Genomic DNA, 20,931 nt, shown 5'->3' on the forward strand with positions numbered 1-20,931 from the left:
TCATATATATAGCCGAACCATGCAGGGTAGTTAGGCAAAATTTCAAAAATTTTCTTACTCCTATCCGAGAATCATATTCCCAATTTAGAAAACTACATTTTCAAAGTTCGTTCTTGTAACCAAACCGAACCAAATCTGAAACCAAGATTAGGGAGAGGTATACCTGATATAGAATTCACGCAAAAAGCTCCTCCCAACGCAGGTGTTCACGCCCAAAGAGATTACCAAATCCTCCATCCACTAAAGATGATACAGCTTAGGATGAGGCAGGATCAATAAGTAGTTCTTCACCAAGAACTGCAGATTCTTCAGTAAGAATCGAATGGGATAGTGAGTACAGCTTCAAAATTGTTTCTTCTAGCAAGAAACAATATCAACATCAAATCTTGACCACTTCTAAGAAATGGAGATCGAACAAGATGGGACAGCAAGAGCAATGAGAGAGAACTGAAGGCAGAAATAGTCAAACTTCGTAACCCTTTCCAGGTCCGCTCTGCTCTTTATGTATAGCCCTTAAAGAGATGATCTCCTAATCTGATTAGGAGTTTCTTCATCCAAATCTTTATTTGGACCTGAACTCTTTAAGTGATAAGGATAATCCCTTATCTTATCTGTAGATCAAGATCAATTACTACTAATCAAATTAGAAGTTTCCTGATCCAAATCTCTATTTGGATCTGGACTCTTTAAGTGGATAAGAGTTATCCTCCTATCCTTATCCATTGATCCATACCCAAATTCGCCCTTAATTAATTAATCCAATTAACCCAGTTCAAAATGGGCTTTAGGCCTATTAAGCTTTCAAGCTTACTTCCTTTTAATGTTGGCTACCTTGGCTTTCTTTGTATGGCGTGGGGCTTTATCATTGATCTACACATCAGCCACATGGGTTCAGCCCAGTCTTAGTTACAAGGCATGGCCAAATTCACTATAGGACACAGTAAAGCCCTGAGTCCATCACCATGGACTCTTATTGGGCCCAACATTTACACTGAATGGTCCTTGGGTCCAGTCATCTTATGAAGGCTCAAGGACTGTGAGTAGATGCAAGATTAGCCCATTAGGTATAACCCTCAATGGTCTTACACTTAACCTCTCAACCCTTAATGATCATACACTACTCGACAAGATAAGATCTCTCCCTCGGCTGCAAGGTACAATGTTGCACTCTCTACTCACATGGATCCCGAGAATTAAAACCTTTTGTAGACAATTTGAAACCATAATATAAGTATATCTCTGTATAAATAAATTTTGCAAAACCAAATTTCAAACACATTTGAAATCCACTGCCGACAGTTTAGGTTTCCATCAGAGAGAGTGCATCCCCCGATCATTCACTTTGTCCGACAAAGGGGTTGATCTTGTCACTATCATCACCCACTCAGATGAATTCTCAGACTACCCCAACATACCCAGGTTTTAACCCCCGCTAAGGATTTCATTGATTGGCATATCAAAGATAACCCAATCCGACACCTAATGTAGTACCATAATCGAATCTAGGGGTCAGGTGTAACATTCCAATTTTGCCCATCTATCTCCAAGGTCTAGGGCAATTGTGGAATTTGGTCTGGTTCTGGGTTTCAAAAAACCCACACTGCATATACTTCAGGTCTCACCCTGGCAACTGAGATAAACCACCCCAACCAACTTGGCGGCACATCAGTGTCAACCTTGCCAAGATAAATCTCCTCAGATCTATCCAATGGCTATGAAGATTATAAACTAATACAAGTCTCATTAGTGTCCATTTTAAGGGTATTACACAGAAACGCACCATAATAACATGAATCAAATATGTACTTTATTCATTTACAATAAATGTCATAAAGTACATCAAGCTGATTAGAGCTAAGGGCATACACTGTCTAACATAATGACCACTAGGATGTTTGAAAATCATCTAGTTCATGACCATGTCATGAAGATGATAGGGTTCATAAATGAATTTGAGGTTCTGGGCACTAAATTAAATGATGACACAAAGAATGATTTCATCTTGAACTCCCTGCCTATGCCATTTAATTAGTTTGTACTCAACTATTACATGAACAAGTTAAAAGATCTTTTGTAAAAACTCGGCAATATGTTGCAAAGGTGATGTGTTGCTCATTGTGACACTAGCAAGTGCACTAGCCGTTCAAGTAATAAAGTAGAGAGTGAAGTATCGTTCCCACGAGGATTTAGGAAACAATTACCAATACTAAATTGAGCACTTCTTATCTGATCAACAAATAAATCAAAACTCTAATGAAAGCTAAGAAATCCTAAATTAAAATCTATCTAAATCATTGGTCCAATTGCCTTCAATTCAAGTTAGAAGAGTAAGCAGTAAATGTCAATCTCAGAATTCAGCAATCTATCAATTTGGATCATTCGAATGAATCATGATTGAGCCTTGGTTTGGTGAAACCCCAAGGTCATGAACAGCCTCTCTCAAGTGCATGTCCATCCTATGCATGAGTGATGGTTCTTCTATCTCTAGCAAGAATCTAATCCCCATGCATGCATTTCTTCAAACACTTCTAAGGCATCAATTCAAATCTGAATTGATCACCAACTGAATTGTGCAAGTTATCTCTAACCTTGCACTCAATTCAGTTCTTGAATAGTAGATCTGAATTCCTAGAGTCTCTCTCAAGCACTCTAAGAATTCCAAGCTGTAGATTAATTCGCCCAATCTGAAATTTGCAGATCTGAATTCTCTTTCAAGCAATTCAGATCTTGCAATCTCAGATCTGAGAATTCAGATCTGAGTTTTGAAGGTTAGTTGGCCGAATTACTCTACAATCACACCCTTATTCAAGAAACTTCAAATACAATGCATGACCATTTGAATGAATCAAAAAGAATTAGATTGCTGAACTGAAATTTTACAAGCTGAAATACATCAAAGAAGAATGGAAACAAGGAGAAAGAAGAAAGAAAATATAACTAAGAAACTGAATTCAAATCAAAAGAGAATGAAACTACAAATGATTTATTACAAAAGATCTTTGAATCACAAACCCTCAATTCGATCTCACCTTCTTCTTCTAGCTTGCTTGTCTTGAACTTCCTTCAGCCCTTCTTCTTCTTCTTCCTTGCGCCTAGCCTTCTTCTCTTCTCTTCTCTCAAAGTGGCCGAACCTCTAAGAGTGGGAGAGCCTTCCTCTCAAGCAATTGAACAACTTTCTCCCCTCCTAGAGGCCTCCTTATATAGTTTTTCAAGGGGGCTCTTGCCCCTTCTTGAAGCCTCTAGAATGGGGTGTATTACACCCCTCATGAACCTTCTAGAGTGCTCCCTCCTTCTCTTCAAAAAACTCCTAGAAGTTACCGCCCCTAGCTCCCTTTGGGCTGCTATTTGGGCTACAACTTAGCTTGCTTTTGAGCTCATGTGGGCTACACTCTAGGCTGTTATTTGGGCTAAAAATGGGCTGGGCCGAAATTTCCTTCTTGCTAGGCTTCTTCCCTTGGATTTTCCAAAGAGTTTCACTTGCTCTTCTTGGGCCGAATGAAATTCTCTTGCTCTCATGGCTGGGCCGGACTGAAATTGGTAAATTTTGGGTTTTCTTTTCTTGCTTTTGCCTTCTTTTTATTGATTTGGCTCCCCCTGAAATCTTTCAATCAAGCTAAAATAGGGCAAAATTTAATTAAACCATCATAAAATTTCATGCAAAAACCTCAAAAAATATAGATAAATTGTAGGTTCATCAAAAGGATTGAGGAACTGATCAGAAAGGACAAGCCATTGGTCATGTTTATTGAAGGAGGTAAATCTGGTAAGAAGAAATGTAAGGGCAAGAAGGCTTCAAAAGAAGACTGGAAAACAAAAGAAGTAGAAAAGAGACAAGTCCTTAAATGGCACACTAAAAGAGGAACTATTCTCAAACCTCCAACTTTGGGGTAAATCCCTTAATCCTCCCCTAGATTTTCTAAAAAGGCCTTAAACCTCCGACTTTGACATGCCCTTAAACCTTCCCTAACTTTTTGTGATAAAGGGAATTAGAGACCCCTTCCATTACTTTTTAAGTGGATAAAGACATTAAGTGTCTATTATGCCCACACTAATTCCATGCTGTTTCTGGCTTCATATTTGTATTTTAGCATTTTATACTTTTCATAATTCATATAATTACCTACATTCATAATAACTGAAATGCTATTTTAATTCCCTACCCTAACCATTTTAGTTGAGTTAAACACAAGTTTGCTTTTGTTTTCTCTCTCCTTTAGATCTAGAGTCCTCCAGGCAACAAGAGTGTTTCAATCATATATGTATATGATCAGATTAAACTTACAACTAATTACAAACATGTACAACCATGGTTTTCAAAACTAGACCAGATTGGACAGTCAAACCAGAAAAATTGGGAACTAATTAGGTGATCGGTTTCGGTTTTTCTTAAAAACGGAAATTTGCCCAAAACCGTTGATTTTGGTTAGTAAACTGTTGATCCGGACAGTTAACCATTGAAATAGTTTTGACCGTTTTTTATTTTTTCAATTTTTTAATTTTTTTTTTTTTTGTCAAAATGAGCTAGTTGTTTGGTTTGAACAGTTGAACCATTCTATTCGGTAACCGGACCCCTAACCAATTCGGTCTCCGAGTCGGTTTTAAAAACCATGTGTACAACAAATGTTATGCATTTATGTTATTTCTGGGTAAACTTCTAATGTTGAAAAGGCATGATACAAAAGAGTATTGACCAATGAAGACATACCAATTATGGTTACCATTCTTATTATATCCATTGATTGGTAAGGTTTTTAGATATTATGCATGCCCTTGGGTATCATAATCAGACTGTTTATTTATGTATAAATGTTTATTAATTATATATGGATGTATATATGTATTTTTATGGTACATGGAAATTTTATTAAAATGAAAAAAGAAACAAGGTACAAAAGAGAGACATGGCCATAAGACAAAAAAAAATGAAGTAAACGGACCCAAAACATACATGCATGTATATATGTATAAAATATGTATGTATGCTTTTTTAACCCTAAATATTATTCTATTGGTGGAAGGGCCGGTGACTACCTAGAATTTTATTAGTACTAAAATAATAAACTTATGGGCCCTAATAGAAAAACCTATACAGTGTGATCTTCAGTTCATAAAATAATTACAATACAAAATGTCTAAAGATCACTTACAAAATTACCTGATGCTGAGGAATTAATGGTAAAGACAAATTCTCTCTACGAAATCCCATAATACAGATTGCTACTATTATATTATTATTATTATTATTATTATTACTATTATTATTATTATTATTATTATTATTATTAGAATAAGAATAAAAATAATAAGGGTAAATTACAAATAGTTACCCTAAACTTTTAGAAATAGACACCCGGGTCCAATGTCATTAATCCATGTTATAGTGTACAATATAATTATCAAAATTATATATATATATATATATATATATATATATATATATATATATATATATATATATATATATATATATATATATATATATATATATATGCTTTATCTCGCACAACAATAACAATTATGCAACTACTCTTACAACAACAAGAGTGACTTATTTTACTCTATTTTATATTTTTATTATTATTACTCACTAGGTTTATGACAAACACTTAGAAAGAAGGTTAGTTTTGGGATTTTTAAATATTTAAGGTTGCACATGACTTTACACGCTACAGATATATAACTGATGGACTAGATTGGGATGTATATTTTTTAAAATTCAGGGTACTCAAGTGTTGCATTAAGGGTAAAAGACTATTAAACATACTCTGTTGGCTGACCCTTGGACTTAAATATACCCTGCATCAATGAAAAATCACATGTGAACTCACTTAAAATGCCGTTCTATCCCCTTAAATAGATGATGAGGTTTTTTTCTATCAAAGTAAAGATTCTTGCTTTTTATCTTAGAAAAATCCTGAATGCTATATTGCAAGAGAGTTTCATGCTACCATTACAAAATCAAACTTTACATATATAGTTACATACGCTTTGACAGACACAGAAAGAAATGTCAATATCTATATAGTGAGAGAGAAAGAGAAATGTGGATGCTGATCCAAGTCAAGTCAAGATACTCCCTTATCTTGGATTTTCATAAATTTAGATAGTTAATTTGTGAGGTTTCAATTTGAGTATGCATGTCATCTTTGATGTGTTTTAGGGCTACAATCTGACAATGTATCGCTCCTAGAAATGCAATTGGCTTGACATAAACAATTTTTTCATCACTCTGAATTTACTATATTGAGCACCATTGGGTTATGAACTTATTTGGGATCCGTTGGTCCCTCTTTCCATGACCCACATGTCCTTCCACTTGTTCTTGAGAGATCCACATTTGAACTTAGAGTGAACACACCACTGATTTTTATGTCTTTCAATTATTGTGCACCATCTGCCTGCTCCATATTTCTTCATCCTTAAAGAGAACATTCTTCTTAGGGGGTCCAATTCTTCTTTGGAGCACCCATCAATTAAACCCACAAAATCTTATGAGGTCCACCCACTAACAATAGTCAATAAAAGTTTGTTTTCTATTAGGTTTTTTTTTTTTTGAAATTTTGGAAGAATAGGAATGCTGATAAAATTGTCATAGACATGGTTTTCAAAACCGGACTGGACCGAACAATCGGACCAGAAAATTGGGAATCGGTCAGGTGACCAATTCCATTTTCCCCAAAAACTGGATTTCCCTCCAAAACCGTTGATTTTGGTCAACGAACCGCTAAATCGGGTGGTTAACCGTTCGAGTGGTTTTGACCTTTTTTCTTTTCATTTTTTTGAATTTTTTATTTTCTTGTCAGAACGGTCTGACCGTTCGACCCGGTAATTGGACCCCTAACCAGTTCGGTCACCGGGTCGGTTTTAAAAACCATGGTCATAGAGTATGTTTAAGTCTTTTGACATAATAATAAGGATAAAATACAAAAACCTCCCATGAAGTTTCTGATAATCATAAAAACCTTCCCTATAGTTTCATTTTAGCAAAAACCTCCCCTGGATTTTTAAATAAATTAACAAAAACCTCCCTTTCATCAATCACCAAGACGGAAAATGTTAAACCAAAGAATCAAAATTTTCCAAATGCTTATTTTACCCTTTTGCAAATTAGTTTGCATTTATTTTTACTAAAATACCCATGTCGACCTCTTTATCCCCTTTTCCTATCCCACTTTATCTAGTTTGAAGAGGAGAAACAAAGGAGGAACACAAGACAAGCCTCTTTATCCTCCTTTCTATTTCAGCTTTTTCTTTGTCGAACACAACACAAGATTTTTCTTTATCCTCCTTTCCATTTCCATTTTTTTCATTGTTGACTTCTTCTTCAAGGAAAGTATGTTTTAACATAGTGATAGGGTCATCCAGAACATCCACTGATAGCACAGTAATGGATGACCATGATTTAAACCATTGGAAATACTTACTATAAGACCAAATCTCCGAAGTAGCTAGCTAGTGATAAATTGCAACTAGAACTCTTAATTTCTACTGGAATGTAATTTGGATTTCCAAGATGGTCGTTTATCTCTGTTCTACTTGAGGGAGGAAGCTAGCTATTCTTTGTTTTACTTTAATTTCACAAGGTCCAATAATGTGCTTCAAGAAGGTGGTTTAGGATTGAAGTAGCCCCCACACCTACTGCAATTGTAAACAAAAACACATGAATTATTAAGTCATTCAAACTTGAATTATTTCTGGATTTGTGTTATGAGTTGCTTTATTTAATCATTCAAACTTGAGAGCTTGGCCCTTTAAATAGCTCATATTTGCTTTCTTGTAAATAAAATGAAAACATGGTAAGAAAAACTATAAGATTCGATTAATCAAAAGGTACAATCAACATAACTAACCTCGGGAATTGATGTGTGTGCAAATTACACATAAAATTCTAGTGTTTATGCATGGTTTTTGTGCTGATTTGTGTAAAGTTTTACCCTAATTCAGCTTAATTTCAGGAATTTATCCAAGGAGACCAGCTTAGAGAAAAGAAAGCATAAAACCAAAAAAAAATGAGCCAAATTGGAGGTAATTCAGCCCAGTTGGAACAAAAGCCCAACTGAAAGATCAAAGGAGGGCCATTTGGTCCATGAAGCCCATGTTGCACTCTTTGGGAGAGCCCAAAGAGAGAGCCTACTGCAACCTCCAAGGGAGTCTATTCGACCCAACAAGGAGGTGGCCCATTTTCAACTCAAGAGAAACCCAAAGAAGATTCAAGAGAGGCTAAGGGCGGCAACTTCTCGAAGAGAGAGGGAGCTAAAGGAAAAACTATATAAAGAGAAATCTTTGAGGGAAAAGGGGGTTCAACACTTTGTGATTCAAAAACCATGGGGTTCAAACTCCTTGAGTTTGAATTCTCTTGGGAGAAAGGAGAGAGAGGCGCGCAAGAGAAAAGAAAATAAGGAGATTCAAGAAGTTTCAAGAGAAGAAGAGTTGCTGATTTCGAATTTGGAGGAGAAGCCATTGGAGGAGATCAATCTAGGTTGTCTTCTTCTTTGATTTCTGCACAAGTGGTAATCGAATTCAGTTAGGATTTCATGTTCAATTCTCCGTTAATTTTTCTTTCTTGCTGTAATTCAAGCATGATTTTTGTAAATTCAGATCCGTAGTTAGCTTTCTAGGTTCATTCGAATGGATTAGATGCAATCTTGATGTTTCTTGATTAGAAATTTGATTGTTAGAACTGCTAGCCGAATTGATCTTGATTTTTGTAATGTCTGAATTGCTTGAAAATTTATTTAGGCAACCTTAATTCTGTTTGGCCGAACTGTTCTTGATTATTGGAAGTTCTAGAGTGCTTGATAAAGACTCTAGAAATTCAGATCTGCTAATCAATGACTGAATTGAGTGCAATGTTAGAGATAACTTGCACATTTCAGCTGGTGTTCATTCAATCTGAAATGATGCACTAGAATGTCTAGATCTTAATGCATGCATGGGGATTAAATTCTTGATAGAGATATAAGAATCATCACTCATGCATAGAGTGAACATGCGCTTGAGAGAGGTTGTTCATTGCCTTGGGGTTCCACCAAACCAAGGCTGAATCCTAATATACTCGAATGACCTAGAGAACTAATTGCTGAATCAATTTTGTGCATATTTAGCTTGTCTTCTCAGCTTGCATGCAAGGTGTTTGATCCAATTTCTTAGATATAGTTTGTTAGTTAGGATTTCAGTTTTAGGTTAGATATACATTTCGGTTTATCAGATAATAGAAGGTTGATATGCTACTAGTAGTTGTTGCACAAGTACTCATGGGAAACGATACTCTATTCATCACTCTATTACTTGTGCAGTTAGTGCATTTGCTAGTGTAGCAAATACGCATCAAGTTTTTAGCGCCATTGCCAGGGACTTATTGCAACAATATTAGGAACTATTAGCCACTATTAATCTGATTTTTAATTCTGTATATAATAACCTCCATTGCTGATATAAGTAGTTTTCTTTCCTATTACTAATTTTCTTAGTCTTTGGTTGTTGTTCTAATCTTAGTAGTGTAGCTGATTTTTAGTTCTATATATCTTATAAAAGTAGTGTAGTTCAGATCTGTATACATTAACCTTCATTGTTGAAATAAAAAAATTTCTTTCATCTTGCCGAATGCCTCTAGTTTATGTTGTTGTTCTTGTTGCGGTAGAGTGTAATTTCTTGATCCTATAAGTTGCCTTTCTGATTTGATAAAATTCAGATCTGTGTTTTGTAGGTAGAATTCAGTAGGTTATTGTTATAGATTTCAGATCTGATTTGATAGAATTCTATAAGTTGCTTTTCTTTTTGGCTAGCATTCAGCTTTTGTGTGTTGTAGATTGCTGATTGTTCTTCTTGCCGATTGGCTTTGTCTTAGGTTGTTGTTATAGTTTTGGTAGTGTCAAGTTTTCTTGATGGGATAGGTTACTTCCCTGATTTCAATCTTGTATATCAGATTTCAGATTTGCCTATATTAGCTTTCAGCTTGCTGATTGTTCATGTTCTTGAGGCTTTTCTTTCAGATAGCATTCAGTTTTCTTTGCCTTGTAAATTGTTGCCATATTAGTGTTTAACAGTCCATCTTTCTTAAGTTGTTGATTGTTTGATTGTTTACATTTCTAAGTGGTGTACATTAATCTTTTTATTACTTTGATTTGTATAGTTTATGACAAGCAGACCTGAACTGAAGGAAGTCCTTTACGATCTGGAGATTGAAAGAACCCTCCGCATCCGCCTTAGAGCTACTAGACAAGTTAGAGCTGAAACTGAAGAAATGGCCGAACCAAGAACTATGATGGACTATGCCAAACCAACCCTTACTGGGGCTGCTTCAAGCATTGTAAGACTAACTCTAATAATTTTGAGATCAAACCAACCATAATTTAGATGATACAAAACACAGTTCACTTTTGTGGAATGGCTCATGAAGATCCAAACTCTCACATAGCCAATTTTCTTTGAGATTTGGGACACTTTCAAGCACAATGAGGTGAGTGATGATGTTGTTAGGCTCAGGTTGTTCCCATTCTCATTGAAAGACAAATCCAAGGCTTGGCTGAATTCATTGTCGGCTGGATCTATAGCCACTTAGGATGAGATGGCTAGCCGATTCCTCTCCAAGTACTTCCCTCCATCCAAGATAGCAAAGATGAGAAATGACATCACTACTTTCTTTCAACAAGATGGAGAATCTCTATATGAATCATGGAAGCGTTATAAGGAGCTGTTAAGGAAGGTTCCTCATCAGGGACTTCCTATATGGCTGTAAGTGCAAGCCTTCTACAATGGTCTAACTGAAGCCAACAAGACCATCTTGGATGTGGTAGTCGGGGGTTCCATCAACAATAAGACCCCTGAAGTTGCTCATGCACTCATAGAGGAGATGGCTGCAAATAACTACTAAAGGCATTCAGAGAGAGCACAAGTTAAGAAGCAGCATGGTCTTCACAATGTGGACACATATATAGCAGTATCTACGCAAATAGGTGCACTCAGCAAGAAAATAGATGAGATGCAGATGGCAGCTTTGCATGTTCAGTTTGTGACTTGTAATTGGTGTGGGAGAGGCCACATCAGCACTGAATGTCAGAATGACGATCAGTTTATGCAGTCCCTAGAATAGGTAGACTTTGTTGGCAACTTTCCAAGGCAGCAAGGAAATCAGTACCCTCATGCCTTTAACCTCGGATGGAGGGGCCACCCAAATCAGTTAGGACCAAATCAGAATATGCCGACGCCTTTCCCCCAAAACTTCAATTAGCCGGAGAAGAAATCTAACCTAGAGGAGTTGATAACCAAGTTCATAGCTAGTGCTAAAACCATATTTCAGAACCAAGAAGCATCAATAAAGAACTTGAAAAACCAAGTTGGGCAGTTGGCACAAATGATTTCAGCAAGAATACCGTGGCACTCTGCCAAGCAATACCGTGGTGAATCCAAGAGAACAAGCGCTTATTGAGCAGCAACCCAATACTGATGAGCTGTCATAAACTTTCTTGTTTGTTTTCTGCTTTTCTTATTCTTAGCAGTTGAGTTTAGTTTTTTTTAGGATGTTAAATTGGTAGGCTACTGATCTCTCTCTAGTTTTGTATGATTCTTAGAAGCTAAAGGTTTCCTATCAAAAGAGCTATAGCAAAATTCAGAATGATCTTTAGGGAAGTTCTCTAAACCCCTCTCACTACGTGATATTTCCCTTCAAGCACTTACTCCCATTGTTGGATTCATTTTCACTCTCTAACACTAGGAACATTGAGGACAATGTTCATCTTAAGCGTGGGGGAGTGAGGCTGTAGCCTTGCACTTCAATCATCCCAGCACATACATGCATGCAATGACAGGTCGAATAGACTGAAACTTCCCCTAGATTATTGTTGTTTATTAGGTGAATTCCAAGAGGGAATACAATGAGTTGAAGGAAATCAATGTAAGCGTTAGAGTTATTCTTGTGAATGATCCAAACTTAGCACAATGCATGAGGTTAAGGAAGCTGAATATGACTTTCATCATGACCAACCTTGGCTTTCTTCATGTATATAGTGCATTTGATTGACATTTTAATGATCATTTGAGCTATGTTCACATCTGAATTGTTAATGCATGAGGTTCAACAATGGAAAAAAAAAAGAGAAAAGGAAAAATAAAGGGACAAAGTCCAAATGACTCCGTTGACATGAACTGAATAGTAAAACTAGTGGTTTATTATATGAGTTCAATCCCACGTCCGCTATTCCAAGCTGAATAGTAAAACTAGCAACTTGGAATATGAGTATTGTTGTCTGTCTCTAACCTATGACCAGTGTGAGATGGAGCATAAAATGCACTCACACCAAAAAGAAAAAAAAAAGAAAAAAAAAGAGAAAATTCCCTTTGTGAGATGGAGCATAAAATGCACTCACACCAAAAAAAAATGGGGAAAAGAAAAAAATTCGGTGACGGTTGATGTTCAAAGGGACAAAATGCAGTTGAACACTCAATTATATGCAGTGACAAATTTGAAACCAAGCTCAAAATGATGGGTAATTTTAAAGGTCAAAGTGTTGATTTACATATTGAATGGAAGTGAATGTTGGAACACAAAGAATATCATATTCTCCCCTTCCTTGGCTCTTTTGGATGTGATAAGAATGATAGTTCACAGGAATGAATCATAACACTTACACAAGTTTCCCGATCACTCAATTAATTCTCCTCCTAAAATTCATCTGGTAAATGGTAATAATAAAGGGGGATGACCAATTTACAAGCTGATGTCTTTGCTTGAGGACAAGCAAAAGCTTAAGTGTGGGGGTATTTGATGTGTGTGCAAATTACACAAAATTATGGTGTTTATGCATGGTTTTGTGCTGATTTGTGTAAAGTTTTACCCTAATTCAGCTTAAATTCAGAAATTTATCCAAAGAGACCAGCTCAGAGAAAAGAAAGAACAAAACAAAAAAAAAAATGAGCCAAATTGGAGGTAATTCAGCCCAGTTGGAACAAAAGCCCAACTGAAAGATCAAAGGAGGGCCATTTGGCCCATGAAGCCCATGCTACACTCTTCAGGAGAGCCCAAAGAGAGAGCCTACCGCAGCCTCCAAGGGAGACTATTCGGCCCAACAAGGAGGTGGCCCATTTGCAACTCAAGAGCAGCCCAAAGAAGATTCAAGAGAGGCTAAGGGCGGCAACTTCTAGAAGAGAGAGGGAGCTGAAGGAAAAACTATATAAAGAAAAATCTTGGTGGGAAAAGGGGGTTCAACACCTTGTGATTCAAAAACTGTGGGGTTCAAACTCCTTGAGTCCAAACTCTCTTGGAAGAAAGGAGAGAGATGCATGCAAGAGAGAAGAAAGAAGGAGATTCAAGAAGCTTCAAGAGTAGAATAGTTGTTGATTTTGAATTTGGAGGAGAAGCCATTGGAGGAGATCAATCTAGGGTGTCTTCTTCCTTGATTTCTGCACAAGTGGTAATCAAATTCAGTTAGGATTTCATGTTCAATTCTCCGTTAATTTTTCTTTCTTGCTGTAATTCAAGCATGATTTTTGTAAATTCAGATCCGTAGTTAGCTTTCTAGGTTCATTCGAATGGATTAGATGCAATCTTGATGTATCTTGATTAGAAATTTGATTGTTAGAACTGCTAGCCGAATTGATCTTGATTTTTATAATGTCTGAATTGCTTGAAAATTTATTTAGGCAACCTTAATTCTATTTGGCCGAACTGTTCTTGATTATTGGAAGTTCTAGAGTGCTTGATAAAGACTCTAGAAATTCAGATCTGCTAATCAATGACCGAATTGAGTGCAATGTTAGAGATAACTTGCACATTTCAGTTGGTGTTCATTCAATCTGAAATGATGCACTAGAATGTCTAGATCTTAATGCATGCATGGGGATTAGATTCTTGATAGAGATATAAGAATCATCACTCATGCATAGGGTGAACATGCGCTTGAGAGAGGCTGTTCATTGCCTTGGGGTTCCACCAAACCAAGGCTGAATCCTAATATACTCAAATGACCTAGAGAACTAATTGTTAAATCAATTTTGTGCATATTTAGCTTGTCTTCTCAGCTTGCATGCAAGGTGATTGATCCAATTTCTTAGAGATAGTTTGTTAGCTAGGATTTCAGTTTTAGGTTAGATATTACATTTTGGTTTATCAGATAATAGAAGGTTAATATGCTACTAGTAATTGCTACATATGTCCTCGTGCGAAACGATACTCTATTCATCACTCTATTACTTGTGTGGCTAGTGCACTTGCTAGTGTAGCAAATACGCATCAGGCATCAGTCATCACCACTCTATAACTTTGATGACATCAGATTCTCTTTTATATGCATCTTATTTAGAGAGATCTATTCTTTCTAGAGGGGTAGAACTTAGAAGTTTCTAAATCCCCTTCCCCCAAAGTGTCTTTGGCCTGCTAACACACTTCCATTTAATGATAATGAACTTAATTCCTCCTGTACCATTCCAAAGTAATGTACTTTATATCTGATTTGGGCAATTGGACATGGATGCCAGCATTGATAGAAGCTATGACAAAGTGGAATGCTTGTAATCACACTTTTTTTAATTAACACTAATAATCTCACATCCAACCATGCGATTCTTTCACCCAAAGAAAGGAAATATCTATTTGACTAAGGAATTCTCTCTTTTTCTTTGATCCACATCTTGCATATATTGTTAAAACTGAAGCTTAGAGTAGTGATTTCTATTAGGAGCTATGATCATAAAGTTTTTTTCTTTTTAACTGATAGTTTTGTTCACCACCCAAAATGATAGAATTTTAGAAGTTACTTTTTAAAACCACCACTACTACAAACCCCCAGTCAAAAGTAGACAGTTCAAGGCCATGCGATGAAAAGTTGGACTTGCCTCTTCTCAAGAAATGACATGCTACAGGTTTAAATGAATAAATACAACAAACAAAAATATATCAAGTTCTTACAATCTCACAAGAATTCAATAGCTGGTTAAGGACAAAAAAGGAAACGCATACCTATATAGAATCAACAGAAAACTCCACACACATGGCAGCTGAGGTGGAAAGGTGTTCAACAAATAAGAATTCCATGGTCCATAAAGCACATTAGAAGTGTGATTATCAACATGGGGGTTTGTGTTGTTGAGTCGATGGAGTTTCACAGATAGGAGATTGAAAGAGGAAGAAGAAATCGACAAAGAAAAAAACGGAAATGGAAAGGAGGATAAAGAGGTGCATGTTGTGTTCCTCCTGCGTTTTGCAAAAAAAAAAAAATAGAAATGGAAAGGATGATAAAGAGCCTTGTGTTGTGTTCCTCCAAAACCTTTCTGCTGGTTGCTATTTTCCTCTTGCATTTCTCCTCTTCAGACTTGATAAGGTGGGATAGGAAAAGAGGGTAAAAAGGTCGACAGGAAAATTTTAGTAAAAATAGATGCAGACTAATTTGCAAAAGGGTAAAATAGGCATTTGGAAAATTTTGATTCTTTGATTTAACGTTTCCCATCTTGGTGATTGACAAAAGGGAGGTTTTTGTTAATTTATTTAAAAATTCAAGGGAGGTTTTTTGCTAAAATGAAACCATAGAGGAGGTTTTGTATTTTACCCTAATAATAATAATAATAATAATAATAATAATAATAATCTATATATACTAAAGTAGAATGATGCCACGTCATGGCCTGAGTTTTCTCCATTATCCCAACAAAGAACTCTCAGCCCCTCTCATTTTAGCCTTCCTTGCTCCCTCATAAAGCCACCTCATCACTCCCTTCTCACTCTCTAATTTTGACATCTCAACATAGTAGGAGTCTTGACAAAGTAGGAGTCTTCCCACCTCATCAATCTCCTCTCTCTCTCTCTCTCTCACACACACACACACACATTGACAACTCAAACCGATAAGAGTCTTGACAGAGTAGTCTTCTGGACAAAGAAGTCACAAAGTTCATCTTTTTTTCTAAGAAGGGGATGGAACCTCTTTTAGGTGACAAAGAAGGGGAGGGCACTACTCTTAGTCTTTTTTTTTTTGTCAGCTGGTTTCTAGTCGTTGCCATCTTCTTTCTGCTAAAGCATTCATTAGAGTTCTCTGCAACCATTGATTCGCCTCGAAACTATTAGATCTGTTTGGAGTCAGTTAATCTCCATAGGTATGCTCTATTCTTTTTTCATTTTTTGCTTTGTTAAATGCTTTCTTAATAAGATGTTTTAATCTATGATGTTCTTTTCAACCTTTGATACCTCCACAACCATTGATTTGCCTCGAAGCTATTGGATCTGCTCAATGTCGGTTATTGTCCACATGTATGCTCTATTCTTTTTTTCATTTTTTACTCTATTATTTTTTTTCATTTTTTGCTTTGTTAAATGCTTTCTTAATAAGAAGTTTTAATATGTGGTGTTCATTTCAACCTATGATACATCTATCTTTTGTTAAAATTCAGGTCGAGTTGATCAATTTCACTAGTTTGATGAACAATCTAGTTGAAATTAATTATTGTTATTTTTGTAATGTAAAAAAAATATTAAAAGTAGTATATAAAATATAACCAATTATTAATTATTTAAAAGGTTAAAATTTAAAACAATTATCTACTCTTATGTGTTTTTATTGTTTAGCTTCCGCTTCACAAAGCTTGTGCATCGCACAGGTCCCTGCTAGGTGCAATTCAAGGTTAAACCTGAGTTTACCAACTTAGGCCCAATTCAACCTTAACTAAGCATCTTGGGTTTAGGGATGGCAATTTCTGCCCTACCCGGTGGGTATCCACTCCTACCCACCTCGACAGGGTGGGTTTTCTATTTGAAGGATGGGTTTTGGGGCAAGTCCGGTTTTAGGATTCTACAACCCGTACATTACGAGTAGGGTATGGTATTAGGTTAAACCCAACCCCCTCAACCTACATATTGTTGGAAAGCATAAAAACCCTATGTACTAGGTGTTGAATTTAATAATATTTTAAATTAGATGTAAAAGATAATTATATATATATATATAAGTTTAATTTGAGCCCGAAATTTTTAGCTCAAGCCCATCTTAAAGTTAAAAAATTCAAACCCAACCTATGTAAAAGCTTTGATTGAATCATAAGAAAAAGAAGAAGATGATGAGGAGGAGGAGGAGGAGGAGAAGGAGATTAACGCCGGTCACCAGGTTATCCCTTGTCGTGAGATGCCAGTTGTTGGTTGCCGGTGGTTTGAGGCTTGTAGGCACTGGTTAGGGTTTGGATGAGTAGGGGTGGGAGGAGAGTTTGAATGAGAGAGGGAGTAGTTGCTTCGAAGCTTCAAATGGGTTTCCCTGGTTTTTGTCTTTTAGTGGCCGATTCAATCAACAATTTAACCGTTAACATTGCAGTCCCGTTAACTTTGTGTTAAGACCCATTAAGCGACATGCACACCTCCTATTGGAGGGTACACGCTCCCCGTGAACCCACGGGTTCACTGGATTCGAGCTACGTTTGGTGGAGGCTGAACTTGTTTTTTCCCACTTTGAGGAGATAGGAACATCTGGAGGGGCAGCAATAGAGGTTATCTCTAGGCTGAGTGACAAACCTCATGGAAAATTCTCTTTGGAACACGATAGCATAACATATATATCGAAGTAGGGAAGATAACACTAGTTTGATTTTATTAAGTAGTCAATGGACTCCAAAACTCTCTTTGATTTTATTAACCTGCCCAACCCCCTTTTTACCCTCCGTTTTTTCTCCTCCTCCCGTCTCTCCGTTTCTCCCTCTCCCAGTCTACTAATTCACCCTCTCTCACTTGCTGTAGAGATTATGCAAAACCCATCTCAGAGTGAGACTTATGTGGATCTGAAAATCATCACTGCTTGTTCAAACAAATACAGAGTAAGCAGATAGAAGAGAGAAAAGAGAAAACTTGGAGGAGCTCTAGTGTTATGGGTGTATTTTTTTGGGTGCTGAGCAGAGATGCTACAACAATCCGTACAATCCAAACCAGACCCCTCTATGGTTACCGCAGAGAAGGAAGAAGATAAAGGCCAAAGAGAAAGAGCTAAATAATTTGTTCAAGATTGCTATCAGTCGGCCAAAAGTTTCATTTGGTGTTGAGTCCAAGTCCATCTTATGCGAACTTTTTAAGGTTGATCTTACAGTGATAAACGTGATTAAGAAACAATGGAGGACTGGGATCGGTTGTGAAGTCAAAGAAGAAATGGTATAACTAGAACAAACCTACTGAGCTTGTCTATAAATACTTTCGGGAAACTGCGTGGTTGGTTCTAGGTTTCTCCAAATGGTGGCGAAAATTGCCATTACAGACATGCTCTTTAACTATTTTCCTCTCTTTCTTTTGCGTTGCTCTATTTCTTCTTTTTCAATTGTTCAATTTAAACGCTTCCTGGTAATTGATCGCACCTCCCAGAAAAGGAAACAAAATAACCATCCATTCTGTCCGGGTCTCCTGTAAGCTAAATATAAAAAAGAATAAATCATAATACGGGTAAAATTGTCCAAAAAACCTATCATAAGGACAATTTAGGGATTACAAGATATGATAACCACAAAAACGAAAATGAAATCTTTTTTTTAATATATCTGACAAAACGTTGATGATAGGGGTCTTTGTCTAATGGCCAAAATTTAAGGGTTCTTTGTCATAAAAAAAAAATGTGTAAGAGGACTTTGTCATAGACCCATAGTACCAGGGAGTCTTTCTCTTAATATATTATATATTTTAAATTATTTTATACTATATATTATACCATCCCATATATATGTATAAGTTGGGTTTATAATCGTGTGTGTATCGGGTATCAGATACCCTAAAGTTAAAACCCAAGCCCTATAGGATTTTGATAAACCGGTCCTATTAGTATCAAGATGGATTGGATACCTGAAAATTCCTATTGAATTGCAATCCCTACATGTGTTGCACTTGGTTTGGTTCAGTCCAATAATGAATATCATAGTCTATGCAACTTGGGTGGGTTAGGTTAGGATCAAGGTTCAAATCATTGGAAATGTCAAGTATATCAATATATGCCTTGGATATGCATACGTATTGGAGAAAAATTAAGATACGCATAGATACACATGGAAACAACATAAATACTTCAATAAATTATAAAAATACAACAACAACATTAAATATAAGACCTCAAAGAGGTATACATACATTAAATCAATATATTAATGCTTTTATGAGGAAATATGTTGTAATTAATTATAATTTCATTAAAAAAGCTATGCTTAACTATAATTTATAAATTATAATTCTTAAGTTTTATGGGATGGCAAAAACCCAACTCTCATATTGAACCATAAAACATGCATTGACACAATTTCTAAGTGAAAATATAGTTAATATTTATTATTTATTTTTATCTTAAAAATTTATAAAATAAAAAATAAATAAGAATTATACAATAGATTCAAAAGTAATTATTAGAGAAGAAATTGCAATCATTGTGATCAATTGATAAAATATAATTAATTATTATTTATTTTTTAATTCTAAAAATATAAAAAATCAAAAAATAATTAAGAAAGAAATTTCAATTGCTCTATGGATATGATAGATAGATCCATCTATCTAAAACATATTAAATCTTTATAGGGAGAGAATAAATTACATTTTCAATTTTTTTGTTAATTTATATCTTCCCCAAATATCTTCATGAAATTTCCATAGATCTATTCATAACACAAAATAAAAATTGTAATTTTTGAATATAAGAGATGTAGATCAATATAGATTTAAACATTCAAGAAAAAAATCACAAGATATTATAAAAAATGAAAAAACTTACCTATTTTGCATATCTTTCAAAATTTTTGCTTTCTCCCTTTATTATTTTTTTTTCAATTTTTTGACATATCTTTTTTCATAGTGTATCGATCAGTACGCTCGATACACCCCCCAATACACCTTGGATACACCCCTGATATGCCCCAATACACCCACCAATACACCTCTAATACACCCCCGATAAGGTCCAAACGGTCCGATATGGTGGAAAAAAGATGATATCGTTGATTTTCCACCTCATGTTGTACCGGACCTTTAAAGATACAATACGATACACCCCATTATGGGTGTATTGTATCAAATTTTGAAACCTTGGTTAGGATGGAAATCAATCCAAGCCTAATTCAAAGTGTTAAACCTTGAGCTCAGGCTTAGATTAATTTAATTATGACTAAAAATATTAACTATAGATTAATTTAATTATAACTATAGTCTAATTTTATATATTTACTGATATTTAAATATTTAATTAATATTTACAAAAAATTGAAAAATCTAACCATTAATAAAATAAAACACTAACAAATAAAGATTTAATTATTTTAAATACTTCATTTGTTATAAGTTTTGATTATTTTTTTTAAATGCATAAGTTTTGATTATTTCACTTTCCCCTTCGTAAATCCCATGCGTAGCATATTTTTCATCTTTTTTAGTTTTAAATAGAAAATACAAAATTCGCTAGCAATGCTACTTCCATCCATGGCCATGGGATCCATTGGTGGGTCCCATGCCTTTCATATGGATGGTGCAGATAACGTATTGACACAGAAACCGAGCACCCACCGCAAAGAGACAAAATTTGCCATGTGTAAAACCCACGGAAGAGTCAGAAAGATATGATGAACGGTCAGCAAAAGGGAGTACGTACCAGACCACTAGTACAAATATTGCTTTTAAAGTATTCATTTTCATTGACCAAAATACCCTCATCCGGACGCGTGTCGCGTTCTGCTTATCCCAATGTCTGTTTAGTTGATGAGTTGATAAGCAGCATCTGGTACCATTCGTGCATCCAAATCAGAGAGCACGTTTAGGCTCCAAATCAACGGCCTAAATCACTTACTTGGATTAATCAAACTGCGATCTATACTTTACGGGGCAGTTTCGTCATTTTATCTGGTCACCTAATTGAAACACCCATTTACCCCGCATGTATTGACCAAAATACGCTTTTCCTGGGCGCGTGTCATCTTCTTATTGGACTCACCCGCATCTCCCTGTGA

The 20,931-nt window shown here is 35.7% G+C and overlaps 1 non-coding gene across 1 annotated transcript; it reads right to left on the bottom strand.

Annotated features, from left to right (window-relative positions):
* Positions 1 to 10,615: 10,615 nt before the first annotated feature.
* Positions 10,616 to 10,722, bottom strand: LOC148852084 (small nucleolar RNA R71). Its single transcript, XR_016100078.1, has one exon. It is a non-coding gene; the product is annotated as a small nucleolar RNA R71 (small nucleolar RNA).
* Positions 10,723 to 20,931: the final 10,209 nt, after the last annotated feature.

The sequence above is a fragment of the Nelumbo lutea genome, chromosome 5 (assembly GCF_056320005.1).
Source record: "Nelumbo lutea isolate HS-2025 chromosome 5, American lotus-T2T, whole genome shotgun sequence".
NCBI lineage: Eukaryota > Viridiplantae > Streptophyta > Magnoliopsida > Proteales > Nelumbonaceae > Nelumbo > Nelumbo lutea.